Here is a 25,344-nt window from a genome sequence, read left to right as displayed (position 1 = left end):
AGAGAGAGAGAGGGAGACACAGAATCCGAAACAGGCTCCAGGCTCTGAGCCATCAGCCCAGAGCCCGACGCGGGGCTCGAACTCACGGACTGCAAGATCATGACCTGAGCTGAAGTCGGACGCTCAACGGACTGAGCCACCCAGGCGCCCCAACTCTGTCTCTCTCTCAAAAATAAACATTTAAAAAATGTTTAAAAAATTATTTTCATAATAATACTAAGGTGTTATTTGCCTTTTTCTCCATGTTGACATCTGTACGGACATAGGCAATTGTTGACAAAAGCAATGTGGGTAACATTATATGAAACTGTATTTCCTTCATTTATTTCAACAAAAAAACATTAACACAATAGTCGGAGTACAGAAGCAGATGTCAGAATCACGCTGTCCTTTATTTAGCCAGATATTAAAGAGATTTGCAAAACTGCTAACCAATGCCATTCTTCCCACTAATATTCTTTGTTTTGGAAAATATTTTTTATAAAGGCATTTTATTTATGTTAACATGTAGTGGGTTTATTATTTTTATATTTTAATGAATCAAAAATATTTTTTAAGTATCTGTTTTAATTTTTAATGTGGTTACGTATCAATGGATGTAACCTTCATGAGCAAAAACTCTCTGGGGTCTTCAATAATATTTAAAAGTGCAAAGGACTCCTGAGACCGAAAACTTTGAGAATTCCTATATTAGGATAATTTACAGAAAAATATACATGAAACAAAGTGGAAACAATCAGCACAATAAGAAAATATGTAAAAAATGTGGAGGGGTGCCTGGCTGGCTCAGAAGGTGGAGTATGTGACTCTTGATCTCAGGGTTGTGAGTTCGAGCCCCAAGTTGAGTATAGAGATTAGAACTAAAATCTTAAAAAAAAAAAAATGTGGAGACAGCACCAGGTTCAGAGACCACAATATTTTTTTAAAGAGATCATTTTTTTTTTAATACAGAAAAGTACAAAAAATAACGAAACAATCACCCAGGGTCTCACCACCCATAACTAAAAGTTAACATTTTGTACTGTTTGCTTTCAGTATTTTTTAAAAATTAATTAAGTAAGTAAGTAATTAGACTTTCCAGCTAAAGTTAGAATTCCTTTGGTCCCCATCCTGTTGCTGAACTCCGAATATCATGAATTCTGGTGGTTTCCTTCCAGTATATAGTTATAAATTCCTTATGATATTTTAAAAATTTACTTGAAATAATTCATACTGTACAAATTAGTTTGCTGCAGTTAAGTGGCCAGGCCATGGATTAAGACTATCTGGGTTCAAGTTCCTACTCTGATGCTTCTGTGACCTTGAGCAATTACCTCTCTGTGCCAGTTTCTTCATCTGTAAAATAGGGATAACATTGGTACCTATTCCATGAGGTTGTTGTGAGTTTTAATATAAGTGCCTGGAACAGTATTTGTCACAGAATTTTACCACTATAAAAGTATTTGCTTTTGCTCTCTTATTCCAACTTTCTTGCTTTTAAAAAAAATTTTTTTTTAATTCTTTTATTTATTTTTGAGAGAGAGACAGAGTGTGAGCAGGGGAGGAGCAGAGAGAGGGAGATACAGAATCCGAAGCAAGCTCCAGGCTCTGGGCTGTCAGCACAGAGCCCGAAGCAGGCCCGAACTCACAAACTGTGAGATCATGACCTGAGACGAAGTCAGACGCTTAATTGACTGAGCCACCCAGGTGCCCCCAATTTTTTTGTTTTTCACTCACGATTTTGAAAAAAATTTTTAAATGTTTTTATTCATTTTTGAGACAGAGAGACACAGAGCATGAGCAGGGGAGGGGCAGAGAAAGAGGGAGACACAGAATCTGAAGCAGGCTCCAGGCTCTGAGCTGTCAGCACAGAGCCCAACACAGGGCACGAACTCACAGACTGTGAGATCACGACCTGAGCTGAAGTCGTACGCTCAATTGACTGAGCCACCCAGGTGCCCCTCAGTCACGATTTTGAAGTCTACAGACATTCATATACATAAAATATGTTCTTGTTAAGTGTTGTAGAGTATTCCATTGAATAAACATGCCATATTTGTATTACTTCTTTACTACAAAAGCAATAATAATAAACTAAAATTTCTACTTTAGAAGTTCACAGATTTATCTTGTCAAAAATCTTGGGGCACCTGGGAGGCTCAGTCAGTTAAGGGTCTAACTCTTGATTTCAGTTTGGGTCATGATCTCAACATTGTGAGATAGAGCCCCACAATTGGCTCCACACTGGGTGTGGAGCCTGCTTAAGATTCTCCCTCTCCCTCTCCCTCTGCCCTCTTCCATGGCATGCACGTGCGTGTGTGCACACATGCTCACTCTTGCTCTCTTAAAAAAAAAACACAAAAATACTTGGTTGACTAATTTTCTCCAGCAGGGCTCATCCTCTCCAGTAGACACAACAAAGGCCTTCCAAAGATGCCTATGTCCTCATTCCCAGAACCTGCAAATCTGTTAAATTACATGGCACAGGGGAATTAAGATTGCAGATAGAATTAAGTTTGGCTATCAGCTGGCCTAGAAATAGAGAGATTATCCAGGATCATCTGGGGAGGCCCAATGCAATCATGAGGGTCTCGATGAGTGGAAGAAGGATGCCGAAGGGAGAGAACTGGACAGATGGTACGGGAGAAAAACTTGGCCCCCTATTGCTGGCTCTTAAGGTAAAGGAAGGGCCACAAGCCAAGGAAAGCAGGCAGTATTTACAAGCTAGAAAAGGCAAGGAAATAGGTTCTCCCCTAGAGCCTCTAGAAGAAATACAGTCCTCCCTCTTCTTGATTTTAGGGGTGTTGGATCTCTGACCTCCAAAACTGTAAGACAATCATTTTGTGTGTATTAAGCAAATTCATTTGTAGTCATTTGTTACAGGACAAGAGAAAAGGAATCTGGTCTCTCAATGGTGGATGGAGAAGGCTGACTTCTGGGGTTCACTATGCATGTGCAATGAGAAACAACGTGTTAAGCATATTGGCAAGAAAGTGGCTAAAGTGATCATCTTTGGAAACATGACCTGATGAAGAGAAGAGAGGGAAAGAGGTGAAGACTGCAGGAAAGGCGAGAGCCTGACAGTGAGCAAAAGCTGAAGTGCACGGGGTGGGTTGGGGGGGGGGGGGGGCGGGGGGTGGGTCACTGGGAGGAAACCCAGAGGCCCAAACCACTAGGTAGGGTGTTTGAATTTCTAATGCAGAGGTGGGCCTTAAGGGAAAGACTGGGATCTAGATCTAGGAGTGACCTTGGAGGGGGTGGCTGACGCAGAGAGAAGGAGGTCACTGGGAAATCAGAGGTGAACTAATTCCATCTCATAGGTCAGCTGAGGTTCATGGACATTGGGGGTGGGGGGCATTAGCTTCAAGAAGGAGCCTGTTCCTTGCAAAATTGCCTAAAATCCCCACCTTGCCCAGAGGGTAATCTGCCAGGTGTGGGGCGTGGTGTGGAAGTAACAGGGGTGCACACATGTGTTGTGTTTGGTACACCGCGAGGTAGGACGGAGTGGTTAGGGAGTACGTGGCCTATGATGTGCAGGGGGGACTGGCGGGGACAGTGACTCGTCTGAGAAACACGCGAGTAAGGGGGTCTATGTGCACCTATTGGGGCGTGTGTGGGTGTGGTGGGGGTCCGGACGTGCGGGGTGTGGAGGGGGGTAGTATGCGGGGTGCGTGCGAGTGGGCGGCAGGGGTGCGGGGTGCTCGGGGTACGTGGGGGTGACCCGTGGGCACGAGTGGGTGTGCGGGGCCGAAGCTGGTCGGCCGGGAGGAGAGCTGCCGGGGCCGGGAGCTTGCGCGCGTCGGCCCGCGGTCTGCGCCGCCAAGCTCCGCCCGCGAGCGCTACCGGGCTTCCCGCCCCCTCCGCCTGCTCCCTCCCCATCCCCGTAGCCGCGCGCGCTCCCAGCCCCAGCGCCGCAGACGCCCAGCCGCCGCCTCTGTCGCCGCCCGGAGCCGCTGCGAGGAGCAGGTATGACAGCGACCCGGGGAGAACGCAGGGGCCGCCCTGCCGCGGCGCCTTCCCCCGCGCGCTCCGTGGGTCCCGCCTCAGTTTCCCTCGCGGGGGCGTCTGGGCGCTAGCGGCGGCGCCGCTGGGACCCAGCGTCGGGGCGCAGGGGGAGGTCTGCGAGGTGACAAAAGCTCCCAGAGTGGGAAGAGGGGGAACCCAGCGAGCCCCAAGAGCGTCGGGGCGGCGGAGAGGGCCGTGGCGTCCTGGGCGCGGAGGGGCGGGGTGAGCTGTCGCCCCAGAGGGTAACACCCGCGAAACCCGAGAGCGCCGGCTCCGCACTGGGCGTCGCGAAGCGGAACAGCCCGACTTCAGCCACGCAGCATCCTGGGGCGGTGGGGCTCCGTGGTGTTACCATTTCACAGACGGGGAAACTGAGGGCAGAGGGTGGTGAAGCTTGCCTGCGTCCCGGTGACAGTCACAGAGCCCAGAAGTCTGACCCCAGAGCGTGCGTCCTGGCCTCCCCTGTCAGCCGCCCCTAGGGGGGCCCGGGGGGGGGGGGGACCCCGTGTTGTCTGCGTGGCCTCCTGCTGGGGAGGAGGCCTGTTCCCAGCTCCTAGCTGCTCTCCCCAGAGGGGGGTCTGTCCTGGGAGCTTGTCTTGGCTTCGTGAAGGCTTGGCTTCGGTGTGCCCGGGGAAGCAGGGACCAGGGAACTGAGGGTGTGTGGCAGCACGGAGCAGACCCTTCCCACCGCAGCGTGGACGGAGAAACTGAGGCACGGACAAGTTTAGGCAGGAAGCAGAGTTTCTTCCCAAGAGAGGTACAACAGGTCCCTCACCCCATGCCCACCAGGGACCTGGATCAGGACAGCCAAGGCTCGTTCCTCCCTAGCAGCAGAGCCCTCCCACAGTCCATGGGGGACGTGTGGAAATGCCCCCCTGGGGTCTCAGCATCTCTGTGGCCCCCACCCGGCATCTCCCAGTGACCCGACCTACCTGAACTTGTGTGATGCCCACTGAACTGATGCCAGAAGGAACACAGGGGTCCTTCATCCATTCCTCTTAGTCTATAACCTTCCAATCCCTGCCCTCCCTGCTCCCTGAAAGAAACCACTTGCACAACATGGGGTGTTGCTTCTAGATCTACACTTAAAACGCATAGTGACGTTGTGGGCAGATGTTTAACATAAATGGTATAATCCGTCCATATTCTGCAACTTGGCCCCCCTCTCCACCATCCCCAGCCCGCCAGTTATCATTTGTTTGAGAGTTATCCATGTTGTGCATATAAATCTCACCTGGTCATAAAAATTCCCCGGGGCTGTTTTCTACTTCAGCTTTTTCCATAAATCGACATCTCTGGGTTAAGAAAGATTTTCGTTCTTTGTCGTACACTAACGTCACAGGCTCTGAATTTGTGGTACAACGTGCTCGCCTCTCCGTTTCTCACGTGCTTGTATTTACACATGCGCACAAAGCGTCCACACGTGCACATGCGCACAAGACGTCTGCACATGCGCACAAGACGTCTGCACGTGCACATGCGCACAGAACGTGTACAATTTGCATACATGCTACCGTGCAGGTCGCCGCATATACACGTGCACAGGTTCACACATGTGTGCACCACACACACATGCACAGGTGCACATATGCACACTTCTGTCCTGTCTTTAGGCAAACAGGAACACGACACCCTCTCTCGCTGCGATCTCTGCTGAGCCCAAAAGCCTGGGATTGAGCCAGGCCACAAGCTCTGCTTGTCCAGGCACCAGTGGGCAGAGTTCCCAAAAGGGTCGGCATCCAGGGATTCTCTCCAGATGCCCCCAATGCCGCCCCCACCTTCCAGTAGGAGACAGGTAGTTAGGAAAGATGGCTAGCAGATGGGAGTATCCAAGGTCCTATTTGTGTCACACAAACTTTCCTTCCGGGTCCGGTCTGTGGGATGAGAGTGCGCTTGTGTTGGAATGTGTGCCAAGACCATCCACAGTTTGGTGGAATGCCTGTGAACAGCCATCTGGGGAGAAGCTGGAATGGGGTGGTGCTTGCATTACCATTCTAGGTCCACCGCTTCCTGGCTGGGACAAGTCCCTTCCCCTGTGTGAGCCATAGCTTTCTCATCTGTACCATGGGGGTGAGGATAATGGCAACCTCCCAAAACTATGGAGTGCATTCGTGGGGTGATGAAACAAAATACTCAGAGCCTTGTCAGCCCGAAGTAGGAAGTCTTGTCTGGGACAGGGAGAGACCCGGAGATGGCCCCTGGGTGGAGGTGACACCCAGAGTCACCATTGGGTCCATCATTTGTCCACACCCCAAATCCAGACTGGAGAATCCTGAGTGCTGAGTGGGCTGGAGGATGAGATTCCTGGCTACTGAGCGCCAAGCTCAGCTCAGAGGAGTCCAGAAGCCTCATGGCATCTGCAACAGGTGAACTGCACACCTGGTGAGCTAAGGTGCAGAAATGAAGTGAGCCAAGGTCCCCACCTTGGAGATACAAGAGACAGAAGTTGCAAAGGAGGCCCATGGGCAGCTTTTGTGAGGCCCACCCTCCTTCTTGTATTTTAGATGACTCTCAAATGTTAAAAAGTGGGAGATGTCACATAAAAATCTGTATCTCTGGATCCTCTTGAGAAATCAGAGAAACAGACAACTCTGGGCCCAACATTTGGCTGCCCCCTTAGATGAGATGGGCACCTTCCAAGGTGCCACACTCCCCACCTGGCCTCCTTCATAATGACCACATAACACAAAACTTAGTAACATAAACTCACAGCCAGCTTTTACATCCCATCTCTGCCACAAATTAATTGTGTGATAATAAGTAGCACTTGCCTCAAAAGGTTATTTTAGGTTTTGAATGAGTCAAGAACCTAAGCCTCTTAAAACAGTGTTTGGGGCATGGTGCATACTATCTAAGTGTTGATGATGCTGATGCTGATAATGGTGACATTAGCCACCTGGTCCCTGGGAGAGCATCATTTGTACTCCAAATTGTGCTTGATATAAACGCTGTGGAAACACAAGTGAAGGAGGAAGAAAGGAAGGAAAGTAATGCTTTGAACTCCTTTTTCAAACCAGATGCTACCATCCTAGATTTTTTTTCTTTCCAAAAACTGGGAGAGGACAACATTTCAGGGACAGATACAAAGAGGAGGGGATTCTAAGGTGGGTTTTGAAGGATAAATAGGAGTTTCTCTGGAGCAGTGGAGTGAGAAAAGCACTGCCATACAGAGGAGACAGAAAAGGACCTTGAGGGGCGCCTGGGTGGCTCAGTTGGTTAAGTGTCTGACTCTTAATTTCGGTTCAGGTTGTGATCTCACAGTCATGGAATCGAACCCCATGTTGGGCTCCTCACTGGGCCTGTAGCCTGTTTGGGATTCTCTCCTTCCCTCTCCCTCTGCTCCTCTCCCACTTGTGTGCACGTGAGGGCACGCTCTATAAATAAATAAGTAAGTAAGTAATAAGAAAAGGACCTTGAGATCATGATGGGGCTTATGACAGGAAGGAGGATGAACATTTTTTGCATACCTACTATGTGCAGGTGCTCTTATAATTGCCTCATAGTGCCCTTGGGAATCACATCTGTGATCCCCATTTACTGATGAGTCAGAGGTTCAGAGAGGGTAAGCACTTGCCCACGAGCTTGCACAGTGGGTCAGTGGCAGAGCTGGGGTCTGACCCCAGATCTGTTTGATTCTAAAGCCCTGTGCACCCTCTCTGAGCCTTGTTTCTCATCATAAAGCAGAGGTAATACTAGTAAAACCTACTGCGGTGTTGGTTGTGAAGATAAGATAAGAAAATGCACACACCTCAGCATGGGACCTGGCATGGAGCAGTTGCTGCTGTGATTTCCATTGGAACAAAGCTTGTGTGTCTCCAGCCCTCTCTGCACCTCACTCATACCAGATGGGGGAGCCCAGGGAACGAAGGGCCAGCAGGTCTCAAAGTGTGGTCCGTGGACCAGGAGCATTGGCATTGGACTCAGCTGGGAGCTGGTTGGAAGTGCAGATTCTCAGACCCACCCTAGACCTACTGAATCAGAGACTGGGGGTGGGGCCCAGCAACCTGTATTTTAATAAACCCTGCAGAGGTGGTTCCATGTGCTGAAAGATTTCAGGGTCACTGGCCTAAAGAAAAACTTCAAATGAGACCCCTCCAGCCACCTGCACCCACCTCCCACTAGACGGTGAGAATGTTCTCCTCAGCAAAGGCCAAAGATGGAGGGTATGTCCTAAGACAAAGGCAAGTTTCCCTCCACGCTGGACAGTTGCTGAGGGGCTTAGTGGAGTTCGTGGATTTGGGTTTTTTTTTTTTTTTTTTTTTTTTTTTTTTTTTTTGAGAGAGAAAGAGTGCACATAGATGGGGAGGGGCAGAGAGAGAGAGGATGAGAGAGAATCCCAGCAGGCTCTGTGCTGTCAGCATCGAGCCCAACTTGGGGCTAGATCTCATGAATTGTGAGATATGACCTGAGCTGAAATCAAGAGTCAGACGCTTAACCGACTGAGTCACCCAGGCACCCCTCCTGGGCTTTTTATTCTTTAGAACTTGCTCTCCTTTCTAGTCTTGCAGCCTCTGCCCGCCTTGAGGGTCTGGAGCGAGATTTGAATTTCAGAGATGCTGAAAGTGAGGGATGCCCCAGGCAGCTGAGGACCCACACCCTCCCCATAAAAAGCCTGTTATTAGAGACCCTTCTGTGCCTGGGGGCTCTTGTGGGCTGTCCCTTTCCCCGGAGCTCCCATGAGAACATGTGTCCAGGCACAAGTCCTGAATGGTGGAGAATGATCCCAAGACTCTGCACAAAAAAGCATTAAGGAGGTTCCAGGTCATGTGATGAGGAAGGAAGTCCAGGCTGGGGACAGGAGCGTACTGCAGAGAACCTCCAGTTGAGAAGTAGGCACCCTCTACACGTCCTCTTGGAAGCTCTGAGCAAGAATTGGGGTGCCTGGGTGGCTCCGTTGGCTGGGCATCCAACTCTTGGTCTCAGGTCACGGTCTTGTGGTTTGTGGGATGGAGCCCCATGTTGGGTTCTGCGCTGACAATGTGGAGCCTGCTTGGGATTCTCTCTTCCTCTTTCTCTACCCCTCCCCTGCTCACACACTGTCTCTCAAAATAAATAAATAAACTTAAAAAAAAAAAGAAAAAGAGTGGGAGGCAGTACAGCCTAATGGGTGGAAACATGGCCTTGCCTTAAAGATCAAAGTTTCTAGGCCTGCCTTCATAAAATTTACTATTTCTTGCATGACCAAAATCAAAAGTACCCATAAGCCCGGGCATGTCAAACTAGTAAAAATATTTGTCACTTCTATGACAAAGAGTTAACTACATGGATAAAGAGCGCTCACAAATCAAAGACCAAGCACCCCATCCAAAAAAGAAAAAAAAAACAAAGAAGAAGAAGAAGAAGAAGAAGAAGAAGAAAGTAAAGGATGTGATTTGGCTAAATAGAAGTACATAAAAAGAAGCATAAATTCAAACAGACAAAAAGGTGCTCAACCATTCTTCAAAAAAGAATCGCACGGCCAAACCACACCAATTCTGTTTCCCACCTGCCAGATGGCTGGGTGACACTCAGTGCTGGACATGGGGTGGGGGAAACCAGTACTCTCAAACCCTGCGGGCAGGAGCACAGGTACCCCTCAGTGGGGGGTAGTTAGGAAAACTGTCGATATTCAAGAGGCCCATACCCATGGCTCTGCAATTTCACCTGCAGGGATTTACCCAGTGGCTATCTTTGCATTGGACACAACAAAGATAGTCATCATTGTGTGTAAGAGCAAACAATTGCAAAGTAAACACCCGCCACAAAGGAGCCAAGTACTGTTACTTGTGGGAATGGCCACACAGGAGAATATGATGCAGTCACTAAAAAGAAAGCAGTAGCTCTTTATGAATGGATGTGGAACCATCTCCCAGATGTATTGTTAAAAGAAATTTACAGGGAATAGAACAGTGTGTAGTATTCTACCATCTGTGTGCATAGAGTCCCTTTATGAAAGGATGAGGGGCGCCTGGGTGGCTTAGTTGGTTCAGCGCCTGACTTAGCCTCAGGTCATGATCTTACAGTCCCTGATCCCGCATCAGTGCTCTGCGCTGACAGCTCAGAGCCTGGAGCCTGGTTCGGATTCTGTGTCTCCCTCTCTCTCTCTGCCCCTCCCCTGCTCACGCTCTGTCTCTCTCTCTCTCTCAAAAATAAATAAACATTTAAAAAAAATTTTTTTAAAGGATGAGACAAGCGCTTGCTCTGCATCTCTGGGACTATCATAGGAAGTCAGAACTAGGAGAATGGGGAGGCTACAGTCAGCTACTGGACCACATATGAAGACCAGCAGGTTCAGATGGGGATGGTGTCTAGGGAGCTTATAAAAGCATCATCTATATTTTAATTTCACTTTGTATTTGCAAAGTTAAAAAAGTATGTGTTTCCATAATTTAAATTACAAAATATAAAGTCAGAAGAAATCTTAGCTGGTGGGAACATACAAAAGATGCAGTGACTCCTAACCTGGGCTGCTAACCCGCAGAGATCAGAATCCTGGCTCTGTACTTACCTGCTGTGTGACCTCAGGCAAGTTACTTAACCTCTCTGTGCTTCAGTTTTCTCATCTGTCAACTGGAGATGATAAAAACTCTCACCTCAGTAGGGATGTTATGAAGATTAAATGCGTCAAGTGCTTAGAACAGCACCTGGCACACAGTAAGTCCTAAATAAACGTTTGTTAAATAAGTAAATAAACTTGAAACAAGCCTGGAAATCTTAGCATTTTTGTTTTTAAGTGAGGAATTTGTTTTTTACACTAAGGAAATGGGGTCCTAGCCAAGATACAGTCATGGGGCTGAGCTGAACCCAGAGCAAACCTGGGGGTTTTGCTGGGAGGTGGGGAATGCCCAGCAAATGAGGGGCGAGGCCTTAAGAGACTGAGGCTCAGAGAGGTTCAGGAATTTGCAGAGGTTCAGGCCACACAGTGGTAACAACAGAACTTGAATCCAGTCCCAACTTTCTCCTCCTCCACAGTGCCTCCCTGACAGGGAATGTCTTGAGGATTGTGGGGACTGGGGAGTCTGGGGCCACTGGTGTCCCTTTCCTTGCAGACCTCTGGGACGAAGCAAGCCTTGCTTCCTCCTGATATGCCGTGGAGCTCGTCCCTGAGCCAAGGTCTGGAAGGAAGACTAAGATCTGGGAAGTCTGGAACACCCTCCTTCAGGAGCTGCTCCCATCTGGCTCCAGGGCTCCAGGGAAGACCTCAAGCAGGGGCTGCGTGGCCTCCCCCAAACAAGCTCCCCCGCCCTCTGCAGGCTGATTCCTGAAATTCCACCGTGGCTCTCTCACTCATGGCTGTGTGTGGACTTTGTTGATTTTCCTGGTTGAAAGGCACCACCTCCCACCCCAGGAAGGATCACCTTTGATCGTCCTCTGTGGCTTGTGCTGCAATGAGGAGTTGGATGGGGGCTGGATGTTGAGTCTGGTTGGTGAGAGAGACTAGGAAGAACCTTCGGGGTCTGTGCCTGTGGACGTGAAGGCCACCTTTGAAGGTCTTAGGGATGGGGGAGGGGTTGTGAACTGTTTAGAGGTGTGCTGGGCACGTGGGAGGTGCTCCCTAGTGAAAGGAGGGGCCGTGTGCTGGTCCAGGGGAGTCCTGGTTTCCCACAGGCCGCTTGGGGAGACAATTCCCTGTCCTCAAAGCATTCTCACCAAGATTTACCCAGAGTCCTGGAGAGGCAGTTTGTGTAACCATTGAGTTTGGGAGTCAGACTGGCTGGCATTGCAGCTCAGCTCTGTGTGACCTTGGGCTTGATACTTACCCTCTGAGCCCTGGTGCTGGCGTGTGGACTGGGGACCACAGCACCTCCCGCCCCGCCCCAGGGGCTCTCAGCTAGCTAAGTGCACAGCACCTTAGCTTAGAGCCAGAGGCCCCTCAGTCACTGGCCCCACCCTTCTCACTGCTCCAATTGACTCCAGAAATGCTGCACCATTCTTGCTGGGCTTTGAGAAGGAAGGTGGGTGGGGCCGTGGAAGGAGAGGCCCCCCAGCCTCTGAAAGGCCAGGAACACCTTCACCTGTAGAACTCAGTGAAAGCTGAAACATCAGAATCTGGGCCTGACTGTGTGTGTCCAGGGAGGAGTGGTGTTCAAGTGGAGAACAGACGACGGGCTGGTTACAACTTGCAGGCTTGTAGGAACGGGAGCCAGTCTGCCCCCTCCGACACTAGGTGACACGGGTGGTGACCCAGTCACAGGATGATGGCCCCAGTGAGTGGGTCTCCATGCAACACACATGCAGAAGGCAGAGCCTGGAGAAGGGTGGCGATCGGGGGGCAAGGGGAACGAGAACATTTCCTAGCATGTAGGGAGTGCTTCCTGAAATGCTACAACATGAGTTTGCAGAGATTTAAACTTCTAGAGGGTTAGGTCGTGTCTGTTTTGTTCTCTACTTTGCCACTGCAGCCACGGGCCAGGCACTGGAGATACAGTGGTGAGCAAGCCATGTCTCCCAGCCCCCAGGAGACTCCTCGGCCCCCCTAGCCTGAGACCCCCTCTCCAGCCTCATTTCTGACTCCTGAATTCCCACTGGGGCCCACCCGTGGCTGGATGGGTGGGGCGGAGTTCTCATTGCATCTTACAATCTAGTTGGCTAAAAACCCCAGCCTGTGACCCCTCTCCACGGTCAGACAGCTCCCCAAAGCTTGTCACTCACTCAAGGTGTGACCGCTCCATCTGGGAACCATCATGTTTTGCTTGCCTCACTCACAGAGATGAACTGACTTCAGTTTCTCTTTCCCGTGTGATTCAGTTCGTCAAGTAAACGCTGCTGAGGTCCATGTGGCTTTCTCCCCTACAGTGATAATAATAAAAATAGGCAGTGTCTTTCAAGCATGTCCTACATGCCGGGCTCATGCATCATAAAAGAAGGGTACAAATATCCTCCCCATTTGACCCCTGGAGAAACCAAGCTCTCTCAGTGCACGATCTCATTGTATCTTTCCAACAATCCAGCAAAACGCGGTGTAATTATCTAGATTTTGCTGATAAGAAAAAAAACAGGCTCAGAGAGGTTAAGTAACTTGCCCAAGGTCACACAGCACTAGTAAATAAATGGTGGGGCTGGGATTCAAACCCAAGCAAGCAATCTGACCACAGAGCCCACTTTGCTCTCCCTATCCTGCCTGTCCTCGGCTTCCAGGTGTTATTTGAGAAGTGGGTGCGGAAGAGGAGTGGAAATTTTTACTCCGTGACAGAGTTCTCAAAACCCTTGGCTTACCCACAGTGTAAGGTTTCAGCTGTTTGCTTCCCAGGAACTACCCTGGGTCACTGTGTGGGTTAAGATTCGAATCTCCCCCAACAGAGAGGGGCAGCCCAGAGCCCAGCTTGCGTGTGGCTATGACTCTTGGGGTAACCGCCCCTCACCTTCCTGGTCACCAGATTCTTAGCCTCTAAATTTCCCTGGAGGCCTGGCTTCTTCCTGCCAGACAGCCATCCAGGGACCCAGGAAGCACACAGAGGCTGGGCCTGCCTCCCAACGACTCGGTTCCAGAGGTTGGGCCCAAGGCCCAGTACCCCAAGCTGGATTTCAGAGTGTGGCAGGAAATGGAGACTTAGTTGGAAAAAGGAGGGGCCAAGGGAAAAGAATGTTACCCCCTTTATCCCTTCCTTGTCTTTGATTCTTGCCTTTCACCTAGTGTCAGAGGAGGAAGGAGTTCACTCAATAAACTCGAATGCAGTGGAACCCACTTTGGAGGTCCAGGGCACGGGAAGCCCAGTTGACCCAGCACTTACAGAATGCTGACGTAGGACAGGCGCAGTGAGATACATTTGGCCTGACTTAGTTCCTTGAATCTGCACAGTAACCCTATCCAGTAGGTATATATATCATCACATTCACGCCTGTCATTGTTATCACTATCCCCATCATCATCACCTTCATCCCCATCATCACCAGCAGCAATCAATGTCATGGTCACCCACATGGCTTCCCAGACCCAAGGCCCAATATGCACGTAGGGTGTCAGACCCAGAAGATGCACCACATCCATCCCCTAGAAAGACTGTTAAGAGTTTGCACTCTTGGGCGCCTGTGTGGCTCAGTAGGTTAAGCGTCAGACTTCGGCTCAGGTCACGATCTCACGGTTTGTGAGTTTGAGCCCCGCGTTGGACTCTGTGCTGACAGCACAGAGCCTGGAGCCTGCTTCGGATTGTGTGTCTCCTCTCTCTGCCCCTCCCCCACTTGTGCTCTGTCTCTCAAAAATAAATAAATGTAAAAAAAAACATTAAAAAAAAAAGTTTGCACTCTAGAGTCTGAAAGACCCAAATTTGATTCCTAGTTCTGACACTTTCCAGTTATGTGACTTGGTGCATGAGATCTAACCTCTCTGAACCTCAGAGTCCTTGTCTGTAAAACGGGGATGATCTCGGTCGGTTCCTGCCTCTCAGGGTTGTGATGAGGGTCACGAGAGTTGGTGCAGGTAACCCTTGGCACAGGGCCTGGCTCAAATCATAAAAGCAAAGCAAACACAGGGTAACACTGGTAAGGGGAGGGCCTGAGTGATTGGTTGGGAGTTCCCAGCAGCCCTGGACGTTGAGGGCCAGGTGCTGCCCAGCGTGAGAACGGGCACTGGAGGGCCAGCTTAGGGCAACTTGAGGCAGGACTGGAGGAGGATGGGGAAGGTCCCAAGAGGAGCCAGCCTGCTTCTGACTCCAAGGCTTCCCCAAAGCTGCCAGCCTCACCCCCACCATCCATCGTGGCATATCCTACTGGGCCTTTCTCCCTTTTTGATGATCTATTTCCAAATAACAGTCATAGTGAGCATCCAAGGTCAATCCTATGCCAAGCAATCATGAGCATTTCACCTCCAGCCTCCGAGGCTGCTATGAACTGCTATGTGGGTTGTGTGCTGCACAACTCCAAGGCTGTCCTTCACATAGACTGCATTGTGAATGATGCCACCTAGAGTTGTGCAGTATATACCTGTACAGCTGTATGAGGCAGCTCTGTGAGCCTCCTTGTTCCTGGAGAGAGTGCAGAATCTATCTTGGGTGCCCCAGGTCTGGCTGCAGTTCAAGGCAGAGAAGATTGAATGGTGTCTAGGTGCCAGTTGAGATACAGAGAGACCAGGTTTGCTGCCTGAGGCTTGTCCTTGAGAAAGCTGTGTCTGGCATTGTGGTGACTGGTGATGGTGATGGATTATTGATTGTCCTTAACGTAGATTATTGAGAGGTGATAAAACAAAGTGGTTATGAAAACAGGCTCTGGAGTCAGACAGGGGTTCAGTTGTGCTCTACTACTCTCACTGAGTGACTTTGGGCAAATCATCTGACTTCTCTGTGCCTCAGTCTCCCCATCCAAAAAAACGGTTATATAATAACACAGGTGAATATGTGAAAAGGACACAAGATGGTGCTGGTAAAGCCCTAAGCACAGTGCCTGCTGTGTAGTTAAATGGTCACTACATATTAAAGCTTAATGACGTCGCCAGTGCGGGGGGAGGGGAGGTTCAGAGTCGCCCATTGGAAGGCAGCTCCCTGAAATCCGGCCAGGGTGTTGAAGGACTGGGGGCCCAATCTGAAGTCTGTGGCCCAGAGCTAGATCAAGCCAATACTTGACCGGGCCTTGTCAACACAACCTTTTCATAATCAAGTGCTACTAAGGTTGCAGAGATCGTGTAGGGGAGATTGTGTGGGCAAATACCAGGAAGGAGAAGGCCTGAAGTCCCGGCTTCCATGCCCTCAATTCATTCCTCCGGCTCAGGGTCAGCCAACTCTGGCCCCAAGGCCAAGCTCACCCCACCACCTGTTGATTCTCAGCCTGTGAACTAAGAATGGTTTTTTTCCATGGCTGAAAAAAAATCAAGAGAAAAATAATATTCATTAACATGCAAATTAAATGAAATTGAAAATGGGGAGTTCATAAACTATTGTCAAAAAACACTTCCTGTTAACTATGGCTGCTTTTGCACTCGCTACTGTGGCAGATTGGGTAACTGCGACAGACTATGTGACCCGCACCGCTTAAGCTAGTGCTGTCTGGCCCTTTACTGAAAACGTTTGCAGACTCCTGCTGTAGCCTGGTGGTTCCCAGACTCTGCTGCACGTTGGAATTACCTGAGGAGCTTTTGAAAAGCGCTCAGGTCATGCCCCAGACCAGGTAGATGGGGCTCTCTGGTGGTGGGAGTCAGGCATCAGTGTTTTTCAAAGATCTACAGGTGATTCTATGATGTAGCCAAGTTTGAGAACCTGTGTCCCAGCCCTTCTGGAGTCCCGTGCCTCTTGCCATGCCTGGGAGGGCTTTCCCAAGCTCAGAAAGCTTGCCCAGAGCATAAGACACTTTTCCGGCCCCGAGGTCTATGAGCACGTTTGCAAGCTGGCACAGGTCTTATTTTGTGTGACCCACGCAGTAGTTTTTAAATTAGGGAATTTCACTTTGGCTTCTGGGTTTCCAGATTCTCTTGGAAAATTGGAAGTTCTGGTCCTCCCGAGCGTACGTTTCCCAGTGGTGATAATCAGCTGGATATGCTTTGGCTTCGTTTTTTTGTGCATCCCCTGCTTGGCTCCTGAAAGCATTTGAGTATGAGACTCCTTGACTTTTTTGTTTTTAATTTTTCTTAATGTTTCTTTATTTTTGAGAGAGAGAGCATGAGCAGAGGAAGGGCAGAGAGAGAGAGGGAGACAGAATCCGAAGCAGGCTCCAGGCTCTGAGCTGTCAGCACAGAGCTAGACGTGGGGCTCGAACTCACGAACTGTGAGATCATGACCTGAGCTGAAGTTAGACGCTTAACCAACTGGGCCATCCAAGCGCCCCTGAGACTCCTTGACTTAATGGTAGGGAACTCTAGGCCAGTGCACCTCAAATTTCAACATGCACACACGTGCCCTGGGGTCTTGGCAAGTGGGGCCGGAATGTTGTGTCTCGAACGACATGCAAGAGGATGGTGATCTGCTTGGTCCCAGTGCTGTACTTTTTGAGTAGTAGGCTGAAAGCCTCATTGTCAAACATTAGCATGGCACAAAGTCTCCTGTAGGGTGGGGGTGGGGTGGGGGGGGGAATGGCTGTTCAAACCCAGAGTTTCTGATTCAGGAGATCTGAGGATTTACTAACTAGTTCCCAGGCGATGCTGCCACTGTTCTGGGACCAGACTTTAGGAGCCATCATTCTTGGCTGTGCACTCTGGGCTTGACCCATTGGCTCTCACCTGGGGTGAGAGTGCTCTGAGGTTCCTCAGATGGCCCCATGTTTGTTCTTTCTGAGGTCAGACTCCTTGACACTCAGCTGTTGCCCAGGGAATGAGGTCTTTGTTGACTTTTTTGGTCAATTGTCTCTTTGAGAAGACCCAAGCAGCTTCCTCAAGTTCAAACTCACGATTTAAACACATAGTGGGGGCCCAGAGGGGCACCTGGGTGGCTCAGTCAGTTAAGCATCCGAGTCATGATTTTGGCTCAGGTCATGATCTCACGGTTCATGGGTTCGAGCCCCACGTTTGACTCTGTACTGACAGTGTGAAGCCTGCTTGAGATTCTCTCTTTGCCTCTCCCCTGCTCGCTTGCTCTCTCTCTCTCTCTCTCTCTCTCTCTTTTAAAAATAAATAAACTAAAAAAAAACTTAAAGCCCTAGTGGGGTCCTGGAGATGGGAGAACTTTCTGTCCATGTGTTGTAAACCTCTTCCCCATTCCAAGAAGTTCTGATCTGTGCATCTTACAATAAAGGCCACCCCCAGGGAGGTCTCCCATTAGATACCACAGGGGGGCCCTGCTCAAACAGACTCAAACCCCAGATATGGGGTATTAGGTGGGCCCAGGCCTGTCACCACAAACTGTGGCTGTTACAGCTTTGGGGACATGGGCAGGGCCCTCTCTCTGGTCAGGCTGGGCCCAGCGCCATCAGCCACAACTGCCTTGAACAAGAATGACCACCCAGTCCAGGGCCAGTTCCCTGAAGTCCTTGAACTTGAGAGGGCCGGCAGCCAGATCTGGATGGGTGAGCGTAAGAAGATCAGAGATTATGAATTATTTAACTTGCTTCCTGGACCCTTGAGAGCAGGGATTCACTGACTCACAAGAGCTCTTTGCCCCCAGAAGCCGGAAACCCCTGCCCACTGTCAGCCCCAGGAGGTGCCTTCCAGTCCCCCTGGACGGGATCATACCCAGAGTGGCCGCTACAGTGGGCAGGTGCACTGGGGGGGCTTGGAGAGCCCTTGTGCAAACCCTAGCTCTCCACTCACTAGCTGGGTGACCTTGGGCAGTTGGCTGTGCAACGAACGGATGCAGGACGGACTCGAGGATCAAATGAGATGATGTGCATAAAAAGTGTCAAGACCGTCCTGGCACATGTTAGGTGCTCAACACACAGCAGCTGCTATTATCAGCATAACAGTCGATGTTAGTTATGATTATTTAGTTATGTAAACTGCTCTGCCGCCTTCTCCCTCCACTTTCCTGCAGTCTGCCAGACAGAATGGCTTGCTTGTGCTCAGAGAAAGCACCTATTTGGCAGCAACTGTATTCATTTTTGTATTCAACTCATATTTAAGTGCCTGCTGTGTGCCAGCTATGGTTCTAGGTCAGCGCTGACCAGTATAAATAATACAGGCCATAAATCTGAGCCACATAAGCAACTTAAAATTTTCTGACAGCTGTTTTTTTCAAAAAAAAAAAAAAAAGACACAGTTGAAATTAATTAAAAAAAAATTTTTTTAACGTTTATTTTTGAGACAGAGAGAGACAGAGCATGAACGGGGGAGGGGCAGAGAGAGGGGGAGACACCGAATCGGAAGCAGGCTCCAGGCTCCGAGCCATCAGCCCAGAGCCTGACGCGGGGCTCGAACTCGCGGACCGTGAGATCGTGACCTGAGCTGAAGTCGGACGCTTAACTGAGCCACCCAGGCGCCCCAAAATTAATTTTAATAATATATTTTATCAAGCCCATATATCCAAAGTATTATCAACATCAACATTTCATCTGTATCAAGAATTGTTAATGAGATTTTTAAAATTTGTATTATTATGTTAATGTTTTATTTATTTTTGAGAGAGGGCAAGCAGGGGAGGGGTAGAGAGAGAGGGACAGAGGATCTGAAGCAGGCTCTGCACTGACAGAAGCAAGCCCAATGTGGGACTTGAACTCACAAACTGTGAGATCAGCCTGAGCCAAGGTCAGATGCTCAACCGACTGAGCCACTCAGGTGCCCCTAAAATTTTTGATTGCAGGGGGCACCTGGGTGGCTCTCAGTCAGTTGGGTATCTGACTCTTGGTATCTCCTCAGATCATGATCTCACAGTTCGTGGGATCAAGCCCTGTGTCTGGCTCTATGCTGACAGCACAGAGCCTGCTTGGGATTGTCTCTCTCCCCCTCTCCCTCCCCCATTTGCACTCTCTCTCTCTCAAAATAAATAAACATTAAAAAAATAAAAAATTTTTAATTGTGGTAAAAACATAAAATATACTATATTAACCATTATTTTTTTCAGTTTTTATGTATTTATTTTGAGACAGAGAGAGCGTGAGTGGGGGAAAGGTAGAGAAGGGGAGAGAGAGAATCCCAAGCAGGCTCTGCAGTGCCAGCACAGAGCCCAGTGCGGGGCTCGAACTCACGAACCATGAAATCATGACCTGAGCTGAAGTCAAGAGTTGGATGTTTAACTAACTGAACCACCCAGGTGCCTCCCATCTTAACCATTATCAAATGTATGTTACAGTGATGTGTTAAGTACATTCACATTGTGCAACCAATCTCAAGAACTCTCTTCATCCTGCAAAATATTCATATTTTATGTCTCTGTTTTTCGCATGATTTCTTTGAAATCCGAATTGTGTTTCACACGGAGAGCACATCTCAGTTGGACCAGTGGGGTTTTCCAGCACCCGCTAGCTGCTCTGTGTGGTCGTGGCTACTGTCCCGGACAGGGCAGCTGTGCTACTGGGGTGGAGCTGGAAATGAGAGAGGCCCAGGGTGCACCTGCAGGGAGTTTAAAACTCCGGTGTTTGGAGACAGACAGGAAGCACATGAATAGATTAGATAGTCTCCCAGGGTGTTAGGTTCTATGGAGAAAGTAATAGGGCCATGGGCTCGAGCACTCTGGGGGTTTGGGGGTCAGGTCACCTCTGAGAGGTGGCATTGGAGCTGAGGCTTCAAAGGAGAAGCTAGCCCCATGAAGGTAGATCTAGAGTAATGGTTTTCAACTCTGCCTGTGTATCAGACTCTGTGTGGAAATTTTAAAAAAATGTACAGATGCCAGACGCTGCCTCCACCTGCAGAGCCAGAGTCACTGTGTGTGAGGTCCTGGCACGCATGTCTTCTAAAGAGCTTGCCAAGTGACAGATGCACAGCCAGCTTTCCTGTTCCACTCAACAGGAGCAGCAAGTGCAAAGGCCCTGAGGTTGGAAGACCCTAGCATATTGGAGGGGCAGAAGCGAGGATAGGAGAGAAGGGTAGGAGGTGAGCCTGGAGTGGGCAGGGGCCAGGCTTACCGGTGCTTGAGGCCACACAGTAAGAAATTTGGATTTTATTCTAAGTGGGACAGGAAGCCATTGCTAGGCTGGTAGAAGGAATACTACAAGGTCTTTTCGCCAAAGTGCTGGACACTCAACTTGTTCTTTGCCTAATTAAGAAAAAAAAAAAAAAAGAGTTTCAGGTACCCTAGTTCCACCTATTGCCCTTCACCTGGAAAGAAGGGTTTCTAAAGCATCCCTTGGTTAGGGAAGAAAAGACTAAATTCACCCCTAAGTCTAAATCATTTCTACTCAGGGGCAGTGGGGTGGATTTACTGACCCGCTCATCCCCAGTCCCAGGTCCAGGAGGGGGTCTGCCAGTACCCTTCTCACTCCTCACCCTACACACTGTCGTGCCTACTGGTTACTTCTCTTTTCGCAGCGCTTATCGGTCTGCTGGAGCTGCTATGACAAAATAGCACAGACAGTCTGGCTTAAAGAATAAAAAATTACTTTCTCCCGGTTTTGGAGACTGGAAGTCCAAGATCAAGGTGGCGGCCGAGTTGGCTTCCCAGAAGCCTTGGCTTGCAGATGACCTGCTTCCCTCTGTGCCCTCATGTGGTCTTTCCTCTTGGAGCACACAGCCCCGGTGTTTCATGGGGTGTCCCAAAAAGGAGGCCGGTCAGATCGGCTTAGGGCCCACCCTACTGGCTTCATTTTAACTCATCAACTCTCTAGAGACCATATCTCCACACTCAGCCCATAACATAACTCCACGTGGCAGGTAGACGGAGGGAGACCAAGAATTTCCTGCCTCACCCCTCCCATACAAGCAGTGATGATATTTAGAATGTCTGGGTGAAAGCCACCTTCCATTCGGAAAGGTCTCCTGCCATAAACAACCCTCGCAAGCCTACCTGAGGAGAGCAGCTGAAAGTCAACCCTGCCTCCCAGCCCTGAAGTCCAGACACATTTTTTGAGCACCTACTGTATGCAAAGTTCCAAGCTTATGGGGAAATCTGTCTAGGGACCTCCCCACCCAGTAGGATAGATTAGAGAGGGGTATGAATAGCCATGATAGGAGGGGGGTGGAACCAAATATAATAGGAGGGGCTGGTCCACAGAAAATATTATGGGGTTAAGGAGGAGGGAAGATGATTTCCAATCCTTGGGAACAGGACACTTCTTGGGAGAGGTGGCATGGGAGCTGGGCCTGGGGGAAAGGCAGTCCAGGGCAGAAGCAGCATGAATAGAAGTATGCTGGTGGGAAGATCGGGAGTATCTGTGGCATTCAGCGAGTGGTCCTACTGGACATGGGTCTGAGAAGTACAAGAGAAATCGCTCACAGACACTCATCCCTCTTCACATGCCAGACACTTTGCAAAGGGCTTCTTCATATTTACAATTTAGCCTCCACACCAACCCAGTGACGTAGGTGCTATTTCCCACTTGTTTTACAGATGGGAAAATCAGGGCACAGAGAGGATGGGTCAATTCTACACGGTCACACAGTGAGAACGTGACAGAGCTGGGATTTGAATCCAGGCTCTTCACCGCTACCCCATTTTTGAAGGAAAGCAAGGAGAATAAAAAGATGTGTAGTTTGGGGGGACATTGTGAGGCATCATCAAAGCCAGCAGAGCGGAGGGTCTGGTCTTCAGTCTGCAGACACTGGGAGCCGAGGAAAGTTTCCCACAGGCATGTGACACAGGCAAGCTGAGCCTCCGGGAAGTGCAGTCCCCGAACGGAATCATTCATCTACCAAGCTGGGAAACTCCCCTTCTAGCACCTGTCCTTTCTAAAGCAGCCTTGTAGATAAGAATGTAACCTTAGCAGCCACCCCCATGTTTCCACCTTTCTTTCCCCTAAATAATAGCCAACATTTAGGCAACACCTTCCCCAAGTGCTTTACAAGCATTATCTCGTGATGGTCACTGAAAACAAAAGCCCAGGGAAGAAAGTGCTACTATTGGATGCATTTACAGATGAGGCAACAGAGGCTCAGAGGGGATAGGGTGGGTCCAAGACGTCATTCAAGTCCAAGGCGGGCTCGCTCCAAAGCTCACCATCTTGATAATAATAGAATAATTTGTGTGTCTCAATGGGAAACAGAGAGAGGAGAGCTGGGCCTTCCACGTGAGCCTCAAAATACCATCAGGTTGACCTTACTTTTCGGACTCTACTTGGGAACACTGCATTTTATTCCCAGTGGAATAACCAACCCCCCCCCCCCCGCCCCGGGCTGGGTGGGGACTGCCCACTCCAAGTTGCCTCCAGCCTTGGCGGGGAGAGAAGTAGGGAGCACTTGAAACTGACCACATTCTTCCCTGCCAGCTGCCAACACCCACCACCCACCCTGGGCAAGTGGCCACTTGCATGGCTGTGTAGGGGCGGGGCCGTGGGCTCGTGTCCTCACCATTGGCACCCCAAGTCATCTGCCCCTTAGAACGAGGTGACATGGATCCTGGCAGTGGGCCTGGTGAGCGAGGCGTTTTCTCATGTAATTGTGATCGTACAGGATAAAGCCTGGTATAGCCAAGCCCTCAGCAGTGAGGAAAGCAAACACAGCATGAAGACTCTGTCAACAAGAGTTTGAAAGACAGGAGCCATCCAGGAAATGCAGTTCCGAGTCTGCCTCCTCCTCTAAAATCCATCTTTGGCTGACCCCTTTCCCAAGAGGAAAGGCAAGGTCCTCCTGCATAAACTGTGGAAGAAATTGTCAGGCTGCCAGAGACCCCAGGCAGATTTTCCTAGTTGATAGAGCAGCCCTCCCTTTGGGGGTTTATTCAATATTCTTGAATTAAAAAAAAAAAAACAAGGGGCTCCTGGGTGGCGCAGTCGGTTAAGCATCCGACTTCAGCCAGGTCACGATCTCGCCGTCCGTGAGTTCGAGCCCCACGTCAGGCTCTGGGCTGATGGCTCAGAGCCTGGAGCCTGTTTCCGATTCTGTGTCTCCCTCTCTCTGCCCCTCCCCTGTTCATGCTCTGTCTCTCTCTGTCCCAAAAATAAATAAATGTTGAAAAACAAATTTTTTTTTAAAATAAAAAAAACCAAAAAACTATAGGGATGCCTGGGTGGCTCAGTCAGTTAAGCGTCTGACTTCGGTTCAGGTCATGATCTCACGGTTCAGGAGTTCAAGCCCCATATTGGGCTGTGTGCTGACAGCTCAGAGCCTGGAGTCTGCTTCAGATTCTGTGTCTCCTTCTCTCTCTGCCCCTCCCCCAGTTGTACTGTGTCTCTCTCTATCAAAAATAAGTGTAAAAAAAATTTTTTTTAACTATAAAAGTAACAGAAATTTTTGGAAAGCAGTTATGAATATTAGAATGTAAGCTGAAGTGTACATCCAACCTGACCTTCTCTAGAAAGCTTACATTCTGCCAAATAGTAGATCCTTCGTCCCAACCAATCCAGAATTCCCGCTACCCCTCTCCCAGAGTTCTATCTACATTCTAGAAGCCTACATTAAAAAAAAAAAAAAAAAAAAAAAAGATCTTTCATAATTCCCACTGCCCTAACCACCACTTTTCCTGACAATCCATTTTTCCACATACACATGGTCCGGCTTACAATTTTTCACCTGTACAGTGGTGCTACAGTGATACACATTCAGTAGAAACCACATTTGGAATTTTGAATTGGAATCTTTTCCCCAGGCTGGTGATACAATCCTCTCTCATGATGCTGCACAGTGGTTGTAGCCAGCCACAGCTTCTAGGCAACCACACAATCTCAAGAATAAACCACCGATACCATGCTATACCCATACGACCAGTCTGCTTTTCATGCTCAATACAATATTCAATTAGTTACATGAGCTATTCCCCACTTAATTATAAAACAGGCTCTGTGTCAGATGATTTTGCTAAATTATGGGCTAATGTCAGTGTTCCAAGTAGCTTTAAGGCAGGCTAAGCAGAGCTGTGATGTTCAGTAGGTCAGGTGTATTAAATACCTGTTTGATTTAGAATATTTTCAACTTGCCACAAGTTTATCAGGACATAACCCCCATCGTTAAGTCGAGAAAGCTCTGTAGTTAGCATATCGTTTTTGTCAAGTGACATCCTCTTATAAGCTTTTTCCTGTGTTGCTGTAAAAAATCATTTTCTCATTCATTATACAAGCCATATGTGTTCACTGTAAAAAAGATACACAGACTAAAAACATTTTTTAACTTTTTTTTAATAACCCAAGATCCTTCCACCCAAACATAACCATTATAAACATTCTGGTTAATCTCATCCAAACTTTTTTTTTTTCCTATGCACATAGTTACTTATAAGTCCATAGTTTGTTTTAAACAGAAATAATTAACCATCCTTCTAAACGGCTCTCCAGCCTTTCATTGGATGCCTAGATTGTAGTCTGTTCCTTCCACTCCATTGTACATTTAGATCTTCTTGCTGTGCGCATCTGTGTTCATGCAGAGAAGTCAGGGCTTGGAGATTTTGTTGTCGGGAAGGGTAGTCCCCTTTCAAACCCACCTGTGGTTCTAGGTCACCAGGTGAACAAGGAAATGACAACCCGGGAGCACTCAGGTCCTCCAAGGTTTAGCATATTAGCCAAAGGCCAGATGACTGCCTGCGTCTCTTTTAAAAGGCCATTCAAGGGGCACCTGGGTGGCTCAGATGGTTGAGCATCTGACGTCAGCCCAGGTCATGATCTCACAGTTGGTGAGGTCCAGTCCGTCTGTGCCGACAGCTCAGAGCCTGGAGCCTGCTTTGGATTCTGTGTCTCCCTGCCTCTCTGCCCCTCCCCCACTCGTTCTCTCTCTCCCTCTCTCTCTCTCTCTCTCTCTCTCTCTGTCAAAAATAAATAAACATTAAAAACATAAATAAACATTTTTTAACTTTAACTTTAAATAAATAAATGCCCATTAAAAAAGAAAGGGGGTTTTCCTGGCAGCTCAAGGCACATCTAATGTCACAGAGCTTGCCGTCTTCCGTCTGGAGGGCAGGTCATATGTCAAGCTTCTCCCGGGCTGGAGGCCGATATAATCCTGGGCCTGGT

The 25,344-nt window shown here is 49.0% G+C and overlaps 1 protein-coding gene across 1 annotated transcript in view; it reads left to right on the top strand.

Annotated features, from left to right (window-relative positions):
* The first annotated feature begins 3,845 nt into the window (after window positions 1-3,845).
* Window positions 3,846-25,344, top strand: part of SCNN1B (sodium channel epithelial 1 subunit beta) — a 61,306-nt gene continuing 39,807 nt past the window's right edge. The window contains exon 1 of the mRNA XM_040458771.1: window positions 3,846-3,945. The gene's annotated coding sequence lies outside the window, so the exon portion shown is untranslated. The remainder of the gene's footprint in view (window positions 3,946-25,344) is intronic.

This window comes from Herpailurus yagouaroundi, unplaced genomic scaffold, assembly GCF_014898765.1.
Source record: "Herpailurus yagouaroundi ecotype Mexico unplaced genomic scaffold, PumYag 222, whole genome shotgun sequence".
NCBI lineage: Eukaryota > Metazoa > Chordata > Mammalia > Carnivora > Felidae > Herpailurus > Herpailurus yagouaroundi.
Note: the sequence above shows the minus strand (reverse complement) of the source record. Positions and strands in the feature narration are given on the sequence as shown.